Genomic DNA, 19022 nt, shown 5'->3' with positions numbered 1-19022 from the left:
CTCATTTGCATATATCAAAACCAAATTTTCCTCAGCAATGCAGGCAAATATAAACATTGGACCAACACAGATTCCTTAAGCTGCCAAGCACACATGAAATAGGTCAGCCACTTTCAGAGGTACAAATATGCTGACAGATGCCCTTTAAATCAAGTAAATAAATTACTCCCTACATCAATGTTAAAACTATGTTGCATACAAAAAGCAATTAAAGGGAACCAGTCACATTGAACATTGTGTTTGAGAAGACAGCAGGAAGAGCAAAGCAGATATATATGGGAAAAGATTCGGTAAAACTTGTAAGTCAAGGAGGTGGTCCTATGATTGATTGACAGCTGACTCTGTATACAGTCAATCACTGATAGGACCGCCCCCTTGAATTAAAAGACCTAAATGAGCAGGAATTTAAATTAATAATTTAATATATAAAAAGTTTTACAGAATATTTTCCCATAAAACTATAAAACTATATATCAATCTGCTAAGCTCCTGCTCTACAACCGACTGCCTTCAGCTCAAACTCCATATTCAACATGACAGGTTCTCTTTAAGTGCCTATAAGGCCCTTTAATTAGTGTAATTATAGAATGGAACCAAAAAGTAACCCACCTAAAAAAGGGACCTATGGCACTAGGCAAATGTAGGCTATCAAAAGTAATCCACTAGCACAGCAGGGTAGGGAAAGCACAGTTGTAGTTTGCAAATGGAGTTAAAAAATTGGTTTTGGAAATTTTATTGCAATGTTCATAAACTTTTCGGGAAAAAATATTATATAATAGCGTATTTTATGCTCAACTTTACGAAAAAGGTTTTTATATTGCCCTTGCTCTATGACTACTGTACGGCTGCGCGAGGTATCGGAATGAGTATAGAGTAGCAGCAAAGTGAATGAGATTTAAAAACATAGCCTTTGCCAAGAATTCCATAACAAAACGGGCACCATTTGGTGCAGACTTTGCTGCCGTTGAATTCCCATGGACAGGCTGTGGATCTCCAGCATCCTATGTGGCCGTACCGGGACTGCTCTGGAGCCTCAGGTTATTCAGTTTGGTCATTTTAAGGGTAATATTTTATTTATCCTAAAATCTTAAGGGGATGACCAAATCTGTATTAAAGCTATTTTAGTAGATTTTAAAATTAGGAAAAAAACTAACTAACATAGAACCTTTTTCCAGTGCCAAGTTTTACATTACAGACTAGGGGACTTTTTTTTTTTTTGCTTGTGTCCCGATGACAACACTTCGCACAACTTGTGAGAAGTCAGCTTTTATCTTTTCAGATAAGATAATCAAAGACAGCCGACTGCCTTCTAGAAGTCTCCATGTAATAATTCTAAGCTACCAATGTCACCGGGTCAGCCCCCTAGGTTCAAACACTAATACCCCAACAAAAAAATAACAGATGTAAAACACACTGCACTGAAGTGGCTCACTCTGAAATATATACTGTATGTATTGCCTATTATATCGCCTATTTGCAGCCATTAAAAAGGGTGTTACCAGATCAGTTACTATACTCGCAAACAAAAAGTATTGGATTTTTAAAAAATTGTTAACATATGGTCTAATGCCATTACCGTACATTATTATAAAAAATACCAAAAAAAACACGACAACTTAACATGTGCCACATGTATTCTACACCTACTTACATACAGGTCCTTCTAAAAAAATTAGCATATTGTGATAAAGTTCATTATTTTCTGTAATGTACTGATAAACATTAGACTTTCATATATTTTAGATTCATTACACACAACTGAAGTAGTTCAAGCCTTTTATTGTTTTAATATTGATGATTTTGGCATACAGCTCATGAAAACCCAAATTTCCTATATAAAAAAATTAGCATATTTCATCCGACCAATAAAAGAAAAAAGTGTTTTTAATACAAAAAAAGTCAACCTTTAAATAATTATGTTCAGTTCTGCACTCAATACTTGGTCGGGAATCCTTTTGCAGAAATGACTGCTTCAATGCGGCGTGGCATGGAGGCAATCAGCCTGTGGCACTGCTGAGGTGTTATGGAGGCCCAGGATGCTTCAATGTGGCGTGGCATGGAGGCAATCAGCCTGTGGCACTGCTGAGGTGTGGCATGGAGGCCCAGGATGCTTCGATAGCGGCCTTAAGCTCATCCAGAGTGTTGGGTCTTGCATCTCTCAACTTTCTCTTCCCAATATCCCACAGATTCTCAATGGGGTTCAGGTCAGGAGAGTTGGCAGGCCAATTGAGCACAGTAATACCATGGTCAGTAAACCATTTACCAGTGGTGTTGGCACTGTGAGCAGGTGCCAGGTCGTGCTGAAAAATGAAATCTTCATCTCCATAAAGCTTTTCAGCAGATGGAAGCATGAAGTGCTCCAAAATCTCCTGATAGCTAGCTGCATTGACCCTGCCCTTGATAAAACACAGTGGACCAACACCAGCAGCTGACATGGCACCCCAGACCATCACTGACTGTGGGGACTTGACACTGGACTTCAGGCATTTTGGCATTTCCCTCTCCCCGGTCTTCCTCCAGACTCTGGCACCTTGATTTCCGAATGACATGCAAAATTTGCTTTCATCCGAAAAAAGTACTTTGGACCACTGAGCAACAGTCCAGTGCTGCTTCTCTGTAGCCCAGGTCAGGCGCTTCTGCCGCTGTTTCTGGTTCAAAAGTGGCTTGACCTGGGGAATGCGGCACCTGTAGCCCATTTCCTGCACACGCCTGTACACGGGGGCTCTGGATGTTTCTACTCCAGACTCAGTCCACTGCTTCCGCAGGTCCCCCAAGGTCTGGGATCGGTCCTTCTCCACAATCTTCCTCAGGGTCCGGTCACCTCTTCTCGTTGTGCAGCGTTTTCTGCCACACTTTTTCCTTCCCACAGACTTCCCACTGAGGTGCCTTGATACAGCACTCTGGGAACAGCCTATTCCTTCCGAAATGTCTTTCTGTGTCTTACCCTCTTGCTTGAGGGTGTCAATGATGGCCTTCTGGACAGCAGTCAGGTCGGCAGTCTTACCCATGATTGCGGTTTTGAGTAATGAACCAGGCTGGGAGTTTTTAAAAGCCTCAGGAATCTTTTGCAGGTGTTTAGAGTTAATTAGTTGATTCAGATGATTAGGTTAATAGCTCGTTTAGAGAACCTTTTCATGATATGCTAATTATTTGAGATAGGAATTTTGGGTTTTCATGAGCTGTATGCCAAAATCATCAATATTAAAACAATAAAAGGCTTGAACTACTTCAGTTGTGTGTAATGAATCTAAAATATATGAAAGTCTAATGTTTATCAGTACATTACAGAAAATAATGAACTTTATCACAATATGCTAATTTTTTTAGAAGGACCTGTATAGAAATAAAGATACTGTAATATGCATGCAAATATACGGCTGTCACTGATATCCTCATGTGCAAATACCACTTTCTATTAACTTCTACAAAAATTATCCAACATTCTCTCCTGTAATACTCTGCGCTGCTGAAAGCCCAGATGCTTCCACTGCGTCATCCTATTTGAGATCAGCAAATCACAGAAAATACTGATAGGGATGTTTACCGTCTAAATTAGACTGCCTATTTGAGATCATCACACTCCCCTCCTTAAGAGAAGAGGGATCCAAGACTTTATTCTCATTAAAGGGGTTCTCCGAGACCTGCAACCTATGGTCATGCGGCCAAAGTAAAAACAAAAGGGCGGTCACAAGTGCTCTGCATCCAGTACTGAGCTCCCATCTCTACTGCTTCCAGTTCCTGCTGGACTGGAGGTGTGAAGTGACCCTCACATACATGGGACTGCTGCTGGCCAATCAAGAGTGACCAATTCAGGAACGGCACATGAGCGAGATCACCCGAGGCGATTTTTTGCCCAGCATCAGTCACATGTATGTAGATACTTTGGCTCCAAGCTCGGTTACCATCAAACAATCACATACAAAAGTAATATTCCCCTATAGTGGTCGCTGCCAGCAAAATGCTATTCATTCATTGTAAGGTTGGCTTGAGACATCCAGAATGGTGGCAGGCCGCGTATGGTCTCAAATAGATAAAACCCATCTATGATGTCCATCTGCCCTAATAGGGGTAGATCTTCATTATGGTTCTTAGCAATCAGCCTAGACGAGACTGCAGCAAGCCATCCCAACTCCAATGTGCCATTATCAAGGAGGAAAGGGAGGCAGGTATTTTTATTTTTCCTGTATGCACTATACATATTTTATTGTAAAATACTATTATCTTAATGGCTGAAGCAAAAACTTCAATCATTTTTTGGGAAAACTTTCTAGTTGTGTTTTCTATTGCTAATATTTAGGTATACATAGGACAGAAAAATCCCCCCGGCCGTTATGACTATGCCGCACAAGTGCTATAATGAATGGCTAAATAACTTGCAGAGATCCAAACTAGCTGGCACTGGACAGAAATTTCCTGAATTTGGAATGTCCAATATATGTCATCTTCTCACAAATAGACATGGGAACCCGTCTTCTCCCCCGCCCAAAAAATAAAATAAATAAAAAATACTGTTGCTTCTTTAAAAGCAGTGGGTCAGACATTTTTGGACGATAAATGTCAAATACCTTCTTTGATAGTGCAACATATCTACAAAAATGTATTCTTCTTGGGGTACCTACAGTATTCTATCTCCTGCTACTCCACACAGTGGGATCAGACCAATCTCAGTTTATGGAGAAAACCGGCAGCATCAGAAATCTTCTCCCACAGCTCTTTAATGGAAAGAAATTGCTAAATCTCACCCCTTTACCAAAATGGAGCAGAGGAGAAGGAAAGCCTTACACTTTGGTGCTCTGTCCTTAGTGACTTTGGGTTAAGTGTTTCCTTTGGAGAATTTTCACCCAGCACCATCATTTGTTTGGGTGGCCTACAAATGTGACCACTTTGACCTCCTAAGGACTATCAATACACTCAGATAAAGTCCAGTTTTACCCCTTTAGAAAAGACCCCCAATATTGCCCCTTATGGCACTTCCTACATATCCGTACTTCACAGTATGAGTAGATCCAGTCCACAGACTCCAGTTTTTGTCCACCTTATTCCAAATAGTAGAAACATAACTGTAAAATCACTATATACATATGGCGCCAAAATTATTGATGTTATATTTTGTGTACATTTTAATATATTACCATTTTGATGGAATAGAAGATCTACACTGTATATCTTTATTTGAATGTATATTACAGAAAGTTCAGCAAACTGAGATGTTCCTAATATTCTTGAAGCATTGCCAAGAGGAATCTAGCATGGAGTGAAGAAAAGACCGGCCAGGAATCAAACATTTTGCCAAATCTTTGGAAGCCGTAAATAAAACTTTCTGTAGCCTGAGCTGGAGGACCAACGTACCCAAGCTCATTTCTTCATTTCTAGAACATTGCTTGTTCCAACTATAGTTGGGTGTCAACAGATTTGGAGGACTTTCCTATATTATGCTGCATATCGAGGGTCATAGAAGAAGCTGAAGGCTTGGTATATATAGAGTGCTATTCTAATGTTTTTGTATGACCTTAAAATAGTATATTTTGCATATATCACTCACATAGCATGTCACAAGGTACTAACACAGTTGGGTAAATAACTAATGTTTAGTTTTTTTTCGCCTTGAAAAGGTACCGGAACGTGCCTGTTATTAGATATGTATGTGCACAGTATAAAACATAAAAAGTTTTTACTATACTTTGAAGAGAAGGTCCAGTCAACGAAGAATCTTCCGCTTCATCTTGTCCATAGGGTCAATATTAAAGCTCATCAAGTTGCTTTTGTAACCCATGCAAAGGAATTGCTAAGCAGGGGTCAGATAATGAAGAAAAAAAAAAAAAAAGTGCAAATAAATATGTAATTTGTGCTCTTTTGTGAGGCACAATGGGAGAGACATTAGGTTATGGATTGCTATTGTGATTTGGTGTTAATAGCATTGATTGAAATTGCTCTTCGCGATAAACACAGTAAATGGAGCTTTTGGGTGTACAATGTTGTAGAGATGAGCGGACTGATCCTACCAATTAGAAATTCGTCCCAAACTTTTTGCCATTTCTGTCTGGCAAATCACAGCATTTCGGGGATCAAGGTTTCCCCTTCATCAGGAGCAAGTATGATGCTCCTAATGAAGGGGAAACCTTGATCCCCGAAACGCGTTGAGCCATATATTATACAATAAAGGTGATTTGATCAGAAGCACTGTGCCTTGCTGCCATCATTCACTGAGATTCTACAAACAATCCTGGCTGGGGGGGGGGGGGGGGGGGAACAGTCACAGGTGTTATGTGCTTATCCTGCTGATGACCCCCCTCATATTTCTTGTTTTTAATCTCTTGCTGATACCGTAGCGGGAAGTGAACTTTATCTGTCTATCGGTTTTAATCTACCTTGTACTTTTATTTTACTTTATATTGTGTACTACTGTACCAAGACATTACATTCTCTACCCACACTTAGAGAAACATACAAAAGCGCCAAACCAAGCTATCTCCCTTGGTCAGTTGAACTCCGTTCAATTGACCTCCCCCCTAGTGTATCTCATTTTTACATAGAGTGCCTTCATTGGACACTTCTTTCGCTGCCTTCCTTGCGTTACTCGGACCTACTGTACCACCACTGTCGGTGCCTACTTTCCAGATCCTTGAGTGGTTGAATAAACTTCCCTTTTTTCTCCCCTTTTTTCTTCCTAAATCACAGAGAGGCAGAGAAAGACGAGCCAGTTCTTCCAAAAAGGACACGAGTATTGAATATCTCAAGACAAAATTATAGCCTAGTCCTAGGAGACCCTAGAGTGTTCTCTATCAATTTCTAGGGCAATTGGAGCATTGTAGAATATATATATATATATATTTTTATTTTTTTTCCAAAATCAGAGACCAAAATAATTTCAAGAAGTTTGCTCATCTCTACAACGGTGACATCGCAGTTGCTGTAATTGTGCACGTTTATAATGCAACACTGCGTTTTGCTCACCACATTTTGTTCCTATACACAATTTTATGCCATGGACTATGCATATCATTCATTTATTGACTGCTCAATGTACCAGGTGACCATAAAAATAAATACATTTTTGAGTAAAAAATTATGTTTCACAATTTCTTTGTTAGTTTCCTGAGGGTTCCTTAAAAAGCAGCCAGATAACACCCTCAGCAGGAATGTGGGCAGCCTTCATGAGGAGTGTTCAGCCATGGTGTCTGGTAAAAAATTTTGAGGTTATGAAAGATGCACATATAATAACTGGCCTTACACATTAGATACATGTATAAATGTGTTAGGGGCTTACTGACTCACTCCCGAATGCAGATATTGCAGGAAATAAGGATTTGGTAAGGGAACTTTCACACTAGAGGTTTTTCTTTTCTAGTATTTAGTTCCGTCCTAGGGGCTCAATACCGGAAAAAACGGATCAGTTTTATCCTAATGCATTCTGAATGGAGAGCAATCTGTTCAGGATGCATCAATTCAGTCCCTCTTACGTTTTTTGGCCGACGAAAATACCGCAGCATGCTGCAGTTTCATCTCCGGCCAAAAATCATGAACACTTGCTGGAATGCTGTATCCGGCATTAATTTCCATTGAAATGTATTAGTGCCATTAAAATTGCCGCATTGACAGATCTGTTCTTTCGGTCCACGCATGCGCAGACCTTTAAATCTGTGAGAGACGGATCCGGTATTCTAATGCATTTGTCAGACAGATCCGCATCTGGATCCGTCTGACAAATGCAATCCGTTTGCGTCCGGATTGCCGTTCCGGCGACGGAACTGCCTGCCGGAATCCTCTGCCACAAGTGTGAAAGTAACCTTACAACTTTCTAATCTTTCTCATCTCTCCCTATTCTGGACCCGTACATGCTCGGCTGAGATGTGTGCATGTTTTCTGAGGGGTTGGAGGAGATAACTCAGTACAAATAATGCAGTAGATGTTATCACTGTGCTACCTGTGGTGTTACATAGGACTGATTCAGCGGACGGCTATCTCCAGTCCTATTGATGCAAATGAGTTCTTAACAAGCTCTGCTTCCAATGCCACCATATGTAAGACAGCTGTACTAGAAGTCAATGTTTGACCCTTCAGATAAGCCTTGGATATTAAATAAGCCAGCACCTCATCAGTGCAGAGAGCACTGGCTTAGCTAGGTAAGAGACCTTGGTAAGGATTTAGGGGTTCTATCTTTCCTTGGGGAGAGAGCACCTTAATCGGTGTGAGGAGACTTATAGGCCATACATGCTCCTCTGTGAAGAAAGGGATGCAAGTGAGCTCTTAACAAGCTCACCCAGTTAAGTCAGTACTCTCTGCTCTGCACTGATGAGGGGCAATCACCCAGAAACAGCTGTCTGCAGATGAGGTGCTGGCTTATTTAATATCCGAGTTTTGTCTCAAGGCAAGAGCTTGGGAAGAGCTCATTTGCATCCCTTTCTTTCCATAATTCCAGAGAAGCATATATGGCCTATAAGTCTCCTCACGCAAATTAAGGCACTCTCTCCCCAAGGAGAGATATTACCCCCCCCCCCCCCGCGCCGAATCCTGCAGTCATATTTAACACCACAGATAACACAGTGATAACTCTCTAAGTACAGATAATGTTGTAGATGTCACCTGCAGTCCTACGTAACACCACAGATAACAGTGATAACTTTCTCAGTGCAGATAATTTAGTAGATGCCATGCGCCTGTTCTGTGAAGCTGTTGTCTCCATCTTGCTGCTCAGCAGTTGTGTTCTCTTCCAGTAGCAGCAGCAGAAAGAGGGAGGAGGTAGTGCCAGGTTTGAGCCCCGCACAGAATACCCTGATGCTAGTAGCCAGAGTCAGGATGTTATAAACACTGATCATTGTAGGGTGGGAACTATGGCTTTTGCTTAGTATCAAGTGGGCAGCCTCAGAAAAACACACAAAAATTGTATCCATTGTCAGGGTGGGCAGTGCTAGAATTCAGAACAGGAACAGTGTAACATGAAGTCTGGGCGATGAAGCCGCCACCACAATCTCGATTGAAGATCTCCAGTAAAATCTTGTGCGCGGTGACATATGAAGTCACCACGCTAGCCAGTGTAATGACGTCATCACGCCCTGCGGGAAATTTAGCACTGGTTCTTTTATCAAGATGGTCGCGGCGGCCTCTTCGTGCTCAAATATTTTTTTAACTGATTAACCCCTGAAAGCCCTAATTTTTCATCTCGGATGCCGTGATTAGTGATTAGCGGGAAGGGCAACATTCTAATATTTCTCGAATATTTGAGGATTCGTGATCTCCAGTAATTATTTTCTTGATTGCAAAAATTTGCATTGCAAACAAAAATTTGCATCACGAAAATTTGCAATCCACGCTACTCCTAAAATCCAAGCTATTGCAGCCTTCTCATTGACCCACAAGCTAGAAGCAGGGAGGGATCATGTGTACCGTTTAAAAAAAAAAATCTAAATTACAAATATTTTACTATATTCTAAATATTCGCAAATTCTCGAAGTGCAAATATTCATGATAAAATTAGCAATTTGAACATTTGTGATCAACACTAGCTGTGATGAGTGATGAACACAGTATCTGAGGGGTTCAATGACCGGGGGAGGAAAATGCGCTTCGTGGCGAAGTAATTCACGACCAAGCAAATTTATTTGAGAAATTCGGCAAAGCAACCAAATCAAATATCTTATAACTTCACTCATCTCTATTGGTCAACATTTATTTTTATTTTTTTATAGCGACTAACATAATGGGGGTAATGAGGGTCGAGAGATTTGTATGTGTAGCTCTTCAGGCAAAATGACAAATCCCTCATGATTTAGGAGAACCATAAACATGGAGGACCCATCATAAATGCATCAGGTCTGTGAACAAATGCTTTTTGTTGCCAATTTTTTAATGTATGCGCAAAAAAAAATAAAATCTAAATGCACTCGATGTGGAAATGTCTTTTAATCTTTTGAACATTACAAGCCCCTGGAGTTTTTAAGAGAATCAGGAAAGAAGAGATTGTGAGATGAAGTACATAACCTGTTCCCTTGGGTCCATGAAAATGGATCAGCCCTCCGTTCCGTCATCTGCCTGAATGACTCGTGTTTATGGAAATGGTTCAATCGCACTTCATACTCAGATGACCTTGTTCAATAAAGCAGTATCCACGCCGCTGGTCTCACGTTACTTCATTTCCATATTACAGGCAATACTGCACTACAATGTGTCCTCTACTCGGAATTAGACGTGTAATTGGTTTATAGCAGTTAATAGGCAAGTGTTTGTGCCAAATGAAAGATCTCCACATGCTGCAATCCGGTACAACAAGCAAGAATGCCAGCACCTTATGCTTCATTTTCAAACAAGCTAAATTATCCATCATCAGGTAAGATTAACTCCTGGCAGCCAGGCTCGCCTGTAACAATGGCCCATACTTCTCAACTGTGCTGCAGTCCCAGATTTCGGCGTCTGTCCCACAGTCGGGTGAGCTATGTCCCACTCTCAGGTACGATGCAGTCATACTGAAAGGGGGTCACCATTGGGGCATAACTACCCTGAAGGTGGTACAATGTGGGCATAACTGTGAGAAGGCATGATGTGGGCATAACTACTGTGTGGGGGCACCATGATGGCATAACTACTGTAAGGGAGCAAAACAACTTTGAAATAGGCACAGTGTGAGCATAACTACTGTGAGGGAGCACTACCATAAGAGGGGTATAACTTCCGTGAATTGGGAACAACGTGGGCATAACTTTTATGAAAGTGCACATTGTTTGCATAACTGCAGTGAAGGGGCATAATGTGGACCGAAGTTCTGTGTGGGGGGCAAAAAGAGGGAGCAATTACCATCTGGGGGCACTATGTGGTCTTCACGGGATTGCACAGATTGCATTGGGCAGAGTTAGAGGTGTGGCTTAGTACTACAAATAAATAAATAAATTGCCATGGAATGCTATGCATACGGTAAATCGACATGAATTTCACATCAAAGCATTTCCCAGGTCAGCAATAGTGAAGGTAACAAAATAGAGTCTATTCTGGCTCCGCAACTTAAGATATTGAATCCATAGCACCGATATATAATGTAGGGTGAGCTTTCATGTGTTCATTTCAGCTGCAAGCTTTAGGACAATCATAGTCTTTCCTCAAGCCAGGTGTAACAGAGAAACTCACATAGCCATGACAACATGCACCTTGTTCCCATGGTGACATTATCTCAACTTTACCTCTTTGACTTTTGCCCCAAGATTCAATCATCCTGTTAAAATCAGGCTGAATTTCAGATAACACAATACACAACAGGATTGGGGGTTTTGGCCCAGGCGATTGGATTACCTCTAAACCCTTGAAAAATTATGATTGAGGGACTGTTGACCCTCTAAAACATTTGGGGTGAGGGCCTGCTGCCGAGCTGACCATCTAAAACATTTGGGGTGAGGGCCTGCTGCCGAGCTGACCATCTAAAACATTTGGGGTGAGGGCCTGCTGCCGAGCTGACCATCTAAAACATTTGGGGTGAGGGCCTGCTGCCGAGCTGACCATCTAAAACATTTGGGGTGAGGGCCTGCTGCCGAGCTGACCATCTAAAACATTGTAGGAAAGAAGTGGATTGGTCACTCTTATATGGAAATACAGGATGTTTTATTTGACATCTATATTAAAATAAATGGATAAAAGTGATAAAAAGTACAATAAAGAATCTTCTGTAAACTGTTCAGCACAATATCTTATGCTTATTCACTATCAAGATGTCATAAATTCTTTCAATGATATGTTCATTGCATAGAGAAAAGCAACAACGCTGGAATAGGTACTGATGGTGCCAGATGCCTCTCTCTCTATATCCCCACCTGGACTAGTGCAGTCCTAGGTGTGATAGATTAGCTATTTTGGTTGGAGAGACAAGTTGGTACAGGCAGTATCTATCTAGTTGAATGACAGAATGTACCAAATTGATAAAAATGACTTTACATCCAATATTCAATTTTAAAATTATGTTAGACCATTAGGTGGACCGGTCTCTGGATATTGAGTCTTTTCTTATATCTACACAGATCTATCCAGGCGTCTGTGTCAAAAAAGGACTCCAACTCTTTGCACACAGGTGATGAATTGTATCAGCTTTCCAGCTACTAATTGTCCCAATACGCTAGCATACAGCTAAGTTACAGCAAAGATCCTTCGCTTAAGTGGCCGATGCAGTTTATTTGTATCAAACGTCTATATCGGAAAAAGCGCTTTAGCCGCCACAAGCTGATACTTGGTTGCATCCAACTGCTGGCTATTGTAGTAAATTCGTATGCAACTGCAGTAAGGATTACTCGCTTAAGTAGCTGAAGCAGTTCATTCGATTGTTACTTGACAAGGTATTTCTTATTGTTGTACCCACTATTCTGGGCTTACCTTTACTTGTGCCGTCAGGTGAATCGGGACTTAATTTCGAGCCCTTGCTCCATGGAATCTGCCGGCGTCCCGGCTGTGGAGCCGCTCGCGTCCCACGTGTCTCTCACAGATGATGTTGATTCAATGTGAGGATCACGGACCTTTCTCTGTTGGCGCTGCTGAATGACGTGTTGCAGTCTTCTGTTGCTGAATCCAAGGGTTCCTTTTCTTTGTAGTGCACTAGATGGAAAACGGGGTATTCGTCCAAATGTTTGACGCATACCCAGTTTTCCATCTAGTGCACTGCAAAGAAAAGGAACCCTTGAATTCAGCAACAGAAGACTGCAACACGTCATTCAGCAGCGCCAACAGAGAAAGGTCCGTGATCCTCACATTGAATCAACATCATCTGTGAGAGACACGTGGGACGCGAGCGGCTCCACAGCCGGGACGCCGGCAGATTCCACGGAGCAAGGGCTTGAAATTAAGTCCCGATTCACCTGACGGCACAAGTAAAGGTAAGCCCAGAATAGTGGGTACAACAATAAGAAATACCTTGTCAAGTAACAATCGAATGAACTGCTTCAGCTACTTAAGCGAGTAATCCTTACTGCAGTTACATACAAATTTACTACAATAGCCAGCAGTTGGATGCAACCAAGTATCAGCTTGTGGCGGCTGAAGCGCTTTTTCTGATATAGACCTTTTTGATACAAATAAACTGCATTGGCCACTTAAGCGAAGGATCTTTGCTGTAACTTAGCTGTATGCTAGCGTATTGGGACAACTAGTAGCTGGAAAGCTGATACAATTCATCACCTGTGTGCAAAGAGTTGGAGTCCTTTTTTGACACAGACGCCTGGATAGATCTGTGTAGATATAAGAAAAGACTCAATATCCAGAGACCGGTCCACCTAATGGTCTAACATAATTTTAAAATTGGATGTAATGTCATTTTTATCAATTTGGTACATTCTGTCATTCAACTAGATAGATACTGCCTGTACCAACTTGTCTCTCCAACCAAAATAGCTAATCTATCACAGCTAGGAGAGAGAGGCATCTGGCACTATCAGTACCTATTCCAGCGTTGTTGCTTTTCTCTATGCAATGAACATATCATTGAAAGAATTTATGACATCTTGATAGTGAATAAGCATAAGATACTGTGCTGAACAGTTTACAGAAGATTCTTTATTGTACTTTATTACTTTTTTATCACTTTTATCCATTTTAATATATATGTCAAAAAAAACATCCTGTATTTCCATATAAGAGTGACCAATCCACTTTTTTCCTACATTTATCTGAAATCTTGAGGGGTGACTCAAATTTTGGATTGGAGCACCTATCCTGAGAGAATAGGGTGAGCGGATCCCTTTTTTCTATAAACCATCTAAAACATTTGTGGGCGAGGGCCTGCTGCCGAGCTGATCATCTAAAAATTTAGGGGTGAGGGTCTGCTGTTGAGCTGACCCTCTAAAACATTAGGAGCGAGGGAAGACTAATAAGCATGTTGATATGATGGAGGAGGACAAGAAAAGGAAGATTGAACCATATACCCTTCTTAGTGGTGGAAGGGGTGCATGGAAATACAGTGTATTCAAAACACCATAAAAGCCACATTTAGAGTGCCTTTATGTTCAGCCGCTTTCCTCTGGTGGAGTAGAGAAGTCAGGGGCAATCCAGGATTTGTTAATTTTTATAAGAGTCAACCTGTCAGCATTTTCAGTTGACAGGCAGATACACTTATCAGTTATTATGCCCCCAGCAGCACTAAATACACGCTCTGACACAGGGCAGGCCATCATCTTCAAGGCGTAGAGCACCAGTTTGTGCCACGTGTCCAGCTTGGACACCCAATAGTTGTAAGGAACACAGGGATCACTGAGGATGCCGACACTGTCTGCTACATACTCCTTCACCATCTTCCAAAATGTTTCCCTCCTTGTGACACTATGCAGCGCATCAGGTTAAGGATGCTAGTGGGGTGTCATGAAACTGTCCCAGGCCTTGGAGAGTGTTGCACTGCCTCTGTTGGAACTGCTGTGTGTTCCCCTCGTCTCCTCTCCTCGGTTGGCCAAGGAACTACGTACTGTGCTGCCAGTGTTGTGAGCTGGAAATTTTTGGAGCCATTTTTCCACAAGGACTTTCTGGTATTGCACCATTTTTCTAGTCCTCTCCACCACAGGAATGTGTTCGTCGTTAAGTGGACCTTCCCAATAACTGGGTTGGTCAAGGCACGGGTGATGTTACATGACACTTGCTGGTGTAAGGCTGGGACTGCATACCGTGAAAAATATTGGTGGCTGGGGACAGAGTACCGCGGGACAGCCTCCGCCATCAGGCTTCGGAAAGCCTAAGTGTCCACAAGCCAGGCAACATTTCCAGGGCCAGCAATTTGGAAAGGTGCGCATTTAGTGGTATGACCTGTGAGTGGCTGGGTATTTGCGCTTTCGTTCAAAAGCCTGGGGTATGGACATCTGTACTCTGTGCTGGGACACACAAGTGGATGTGCTAGCTGATGGTTCTTGCGAAGGTCCAGGTGAATGGCAGGAGGCATCCGGGCCTTCGTCTTGGACAGGATATTGTAAAGCACATAACACAGGGGAAAAGGAGGCAGTGGTGTGACCCGCAGACACTGGTTGTGGACCCAGGTGTTTGGCCCACGTATTATGGAGCTTTGATGCTATGTGGCGGATCATGCTGGTGGTGGTAAGGTTGCTAGTGTACACACCCCTGCTAATTTTGGTATGGCACAAGTTGCAAATGACAATTATTTTATTGTCCGCACTTTCCTCAAAAAAGCGACAGACTGCGGAACACCTACCACTTGGCAAGGGATATTGCCGCAAGTGGGTGCTCCGGGGAACAGTTGCGTGCCTGTTTGGTGTGGCCCGCCTTCTCCCTTTTGCCACCCCACTGCCTCTTTCAGCCTTTTGCGGTGCTGCAGATCTCTCCCCCCCTCTGTACTGCTGTCCTCACTCGGCTTGGCACCTTCCCAGGTTGGGTCAGTGAATTCATCGTCCACCACTTCCTCACTCTGGTAATCCTTCTGACTTGTTGCCCTAACAAGAACCTCACTTATTGACAACTGTGTCTCATCGTCATCATCAACCTCTTGAGACACTAATTGCTATTGACTTATTGGCAACTGTGTCTCATCGTCATCATCCACCTCGTGAAACACTAATTGCCATTCCTAACCATCATCTTCTTCTGACTGTGGATGTTCCAGAGTTTGGGAATCAGGGCACAAGATCTCCTCATGTCCCTCTTCAAGCGGGCTTGGCGAGAGGCCCAAAATTAGGCATGGTGATAAAAACAGCTCCTTGGAATATCCGAGTGTGGAATCACTTGTTTGCCAAGACTCTACATGGTGGGTGGAAGGAGTATCAGGGCGAGGATTCTGTTGACCAGGCTCTTGGCTACTGAGACTGGACTTTGTGGAAGACAGGGTGGTGCTTAACCGACTGGAAGCATTATCTGCTGCAATCCAACCGACCACCTGGTTGCACTGCTCTGACTTCAAGAGTGGTGTCCTGTGCCACCCTGCAAACTGGGAAATAAAGCTAGGTATCGTGGATGAGTATGTTTCTTGTGCTCTTGCAGCATGCACAGTTTTACTGCACCCAGGGCCACAGACTCTGCGTGCACCATTAGCAGCACAACCACTTCCCCATCCCTTAATGCTCACATTGCAGCGATCAAACAATTGCAAGCTATTTAGTGCAGGTTGCGCTAATAATATATATTGCTGCCAAATACAACTATAGTCCTTAAAAGGACTTTTGGGTCTATAACAAAATATTCCTATTTCACTCCCTACACTATCTCTCCCTTCTGCTCTCCCTGACTAAGGCTTAGCCGAACACTTGTCATTGGGTGCTATATATCACCCGATGACGCGTTCCGGCCAGCCAATCACTGTAATGCCAGTAACCAACATGGCTACGGCATTACAGTGAGTGGCAGTACTTTCCTGCATGTTTATTGGCTGCATAGCAGCCAACAAACGTGCAGGGAGGAGACTCGAGTATCGCGCTTGAGCACGCGCAGTATTCAGCCGAACACCGTGATGTGGAATAGAGCTCATCTTTCAAGAGGAGGGCTACCTACAGGGGCACAAAATACACATTTTCTACTGAAGGGGCACTAGAGAGCCAGTTTCCTTCCTTCTGGTGTAGCACCACCCTATTGATATCACTAGAGAACTATTTTCCTTCCTTCTGAAGCAACGTCATCCTATAGGTGGCACTGGAGAACCGTTTTTTTTCTCCGTCTGGAAGAGATCCACTATAATTTGCCCTAGATAGCCAGTTTCCTACCATCTGAGAATACCTATAGATAATACAAGAGCCAGTTTCCTTAATTCAAGTGGCACAAAAAAGTTTCTAGAGAAGGTGGCACTACAGAAGTAATGTTCTTTTTTTCAGGAAGTAAACCACCTATAGGTAACACTATAGAGACAATTTTCTGTCTTCAAAAAAAGAACCAACTACAGTGTATATGAAGCACTAGAGAGAGTTCTCTTATTTCTGGAGGAGAGCAACCTATAGGGGGCACTGGAGAGGCAGTTCTTCCTTCTGGGCAAGATCCACCTTTAGGTGGCACTAGAGCGATGCCCCCCCCTCCCCCACTCCTAAAAAGCTGAAATAATAGCTATAAATATCACAGCCTACATGAACTGGTTGAATTGGTTTATTACGACGCCGGTTAGAGGCTGTATCTGTGTATCCAGCCACAATCATGATGCTTTCAGAACAGCCAAGAAAGTCACAGTGCCAATGTCAAAAACAGGCATGGGGCTGGCCTCAATCTCTCCGACAAGCATTTAGCCAGTTGGCATTTCAGAAGCCGACAATTCTTTTTATATGCATAAGCTTCACAATGTATTATAATTACTATGATTAGTTGTAAAATATGCACTGAGTTGTTGCACTTTGTTCGTCACCCCGGTGGAATGACTACAATAACCACTCATTCATACGTGCAATATTCGCATCGAGATGTGAAGACCCTCGCCGAGGAAAATAAACCAAATTCCCAAGAAAATGCTTCACAAGCACAAAGGCCTTTATGAGGCTCAGATCTGGCAGATTTCTATTGTAAACTCTCTGAGAAGAGAGAGAAAGTGATCCATCTGCTCGACTCTTCATATACGGCTTCAGCCAGCTCAAGATTACAGTGCGTTCAGATGCCGCCAAGGGCTTGTCAAGTCGTGAAAACGCTAATGGAAAGGGCACTTCTAATGAATTTGTCACTTTTCAGTACAAGGAGGAAACCGTTTCTCTGGAAACATTGCTTCTACTCCAAGAGGTAGTCCAGTTTCCAATATTGATGGCCTCTCCTCAGGATACAGTAGGTCATCAATATCAGATCGCTGGCGGTCCGACTGCTGGCATCCCCACGATCAGTTCTTTGAAGAGAACACGTGCGAGCACCGAGTTTCCTTCACTTTTTGCCTACTCGCTGTCATGATTTCAGCAAGGAGTAGTGCGTTTATGGTCACCGTCGGCATCATGGCGGCGAGCAGTGTAATTATAGCTTCTCTGTCCCATTCATTTGAATAGACGGGAGTGTAAGGACAACTGCTTCCTCCTATTCATGTGAATGGGACAGAGGAGATGTAATTACACTGCTCGCTGCCATGATGCAGACGGTGAGCAAAAACAGTGAAGAGAACACAGAGCTCACATGAACGCTGCGTCATCTTCAAACAGCTGATTGGCGGGGGTGCAGGGAGTCGCACCCCCTCTGATCTGATATTGATGACATATTCTGAGGAAAGGTCATCAGTATAGGAAACCAATCAACCCATTTAAAGGGTTGTTCCATCTCAATATTTATGGCACATCACTAGGGTATGCCACAAATATCAGATAGGTGTGGGTCCCAGAGATGGGAGCTGCAGCTATCTCCAGAACAGAGCCCCTGTAGTGAAGGGAGAGCAGCAGCAGATATGAGGCCCTAACCCTGCATTCATCATTGTGGGATCTCTAAAAACAGCTTCATAGTGGAGAACTCTTGCTCGTCTATTTTTGAAAGTCCCATAGCATAGAATGGAGATGTCACTGCCTATGCGCTGTGTGCTCCCATTCATTTCAAACTCCAGTCTGGGAGTGGGACCCACACCTATCTGACACTTGTGGCATAGTCTAGTGACATGCCATCAATGCTGAGATGGGACTACCCAAATAAAAAGAGTTGGATGGATACTTTTTTTCCAAAAGCAGGACCATACGTGTCCATGGGTTGTGTCTGGTATTCCAGCTAAGCTCCAATTAACTAAATGGGACTGAGCTGTAATACCGCATACGGTACAACCTGTGGACAGAGGTGGTACTATTTCTAGAAGAAAGCAGCCATCTTGTTGTAGCCCTGGAGAAGCCCTTTAAAGGGAACCTGTCACCAGGATTTGATGTATAGAGTTGAGGACATGGGTTGCTAGATGGCCGCTAGCACATCCGCAATACCCAGTCCCCATAGCTCTGTGTGCTTTTATTGTGTAAAAAAAAATGATTTGATACATATGCAAATTACCCTGAGATGAGTCCTGTCCCTGACTCATCTCACAAACAGAACTCATCTCAGGGTAATTTCCATATGTATCAAATTGTTTTTTTGACACAATAAAAGCACACGGAGCTATGGGGACTGGGTATTGCGGATGTGCTAGCGGCCATCTAGCAACCCAT

The sequence above is a fragment of the Bufo gargarizans genome, chromosome 9, assembly GCF_014858855.1.
Source record: "Bufo gargarizans isolate SCDJY-AF-19 chromosome 9, ASM1485885v1, whole genome shotgun sequence".
Taxonomy (NCBI): Eukaryota; Metazoa; Chordata; class Amphibia; order Anura; family Bufonidae; genus Bufo; species Bufo gargarizans.
This window is presented reverse-complemented; position numbering follows the sequence as displayed.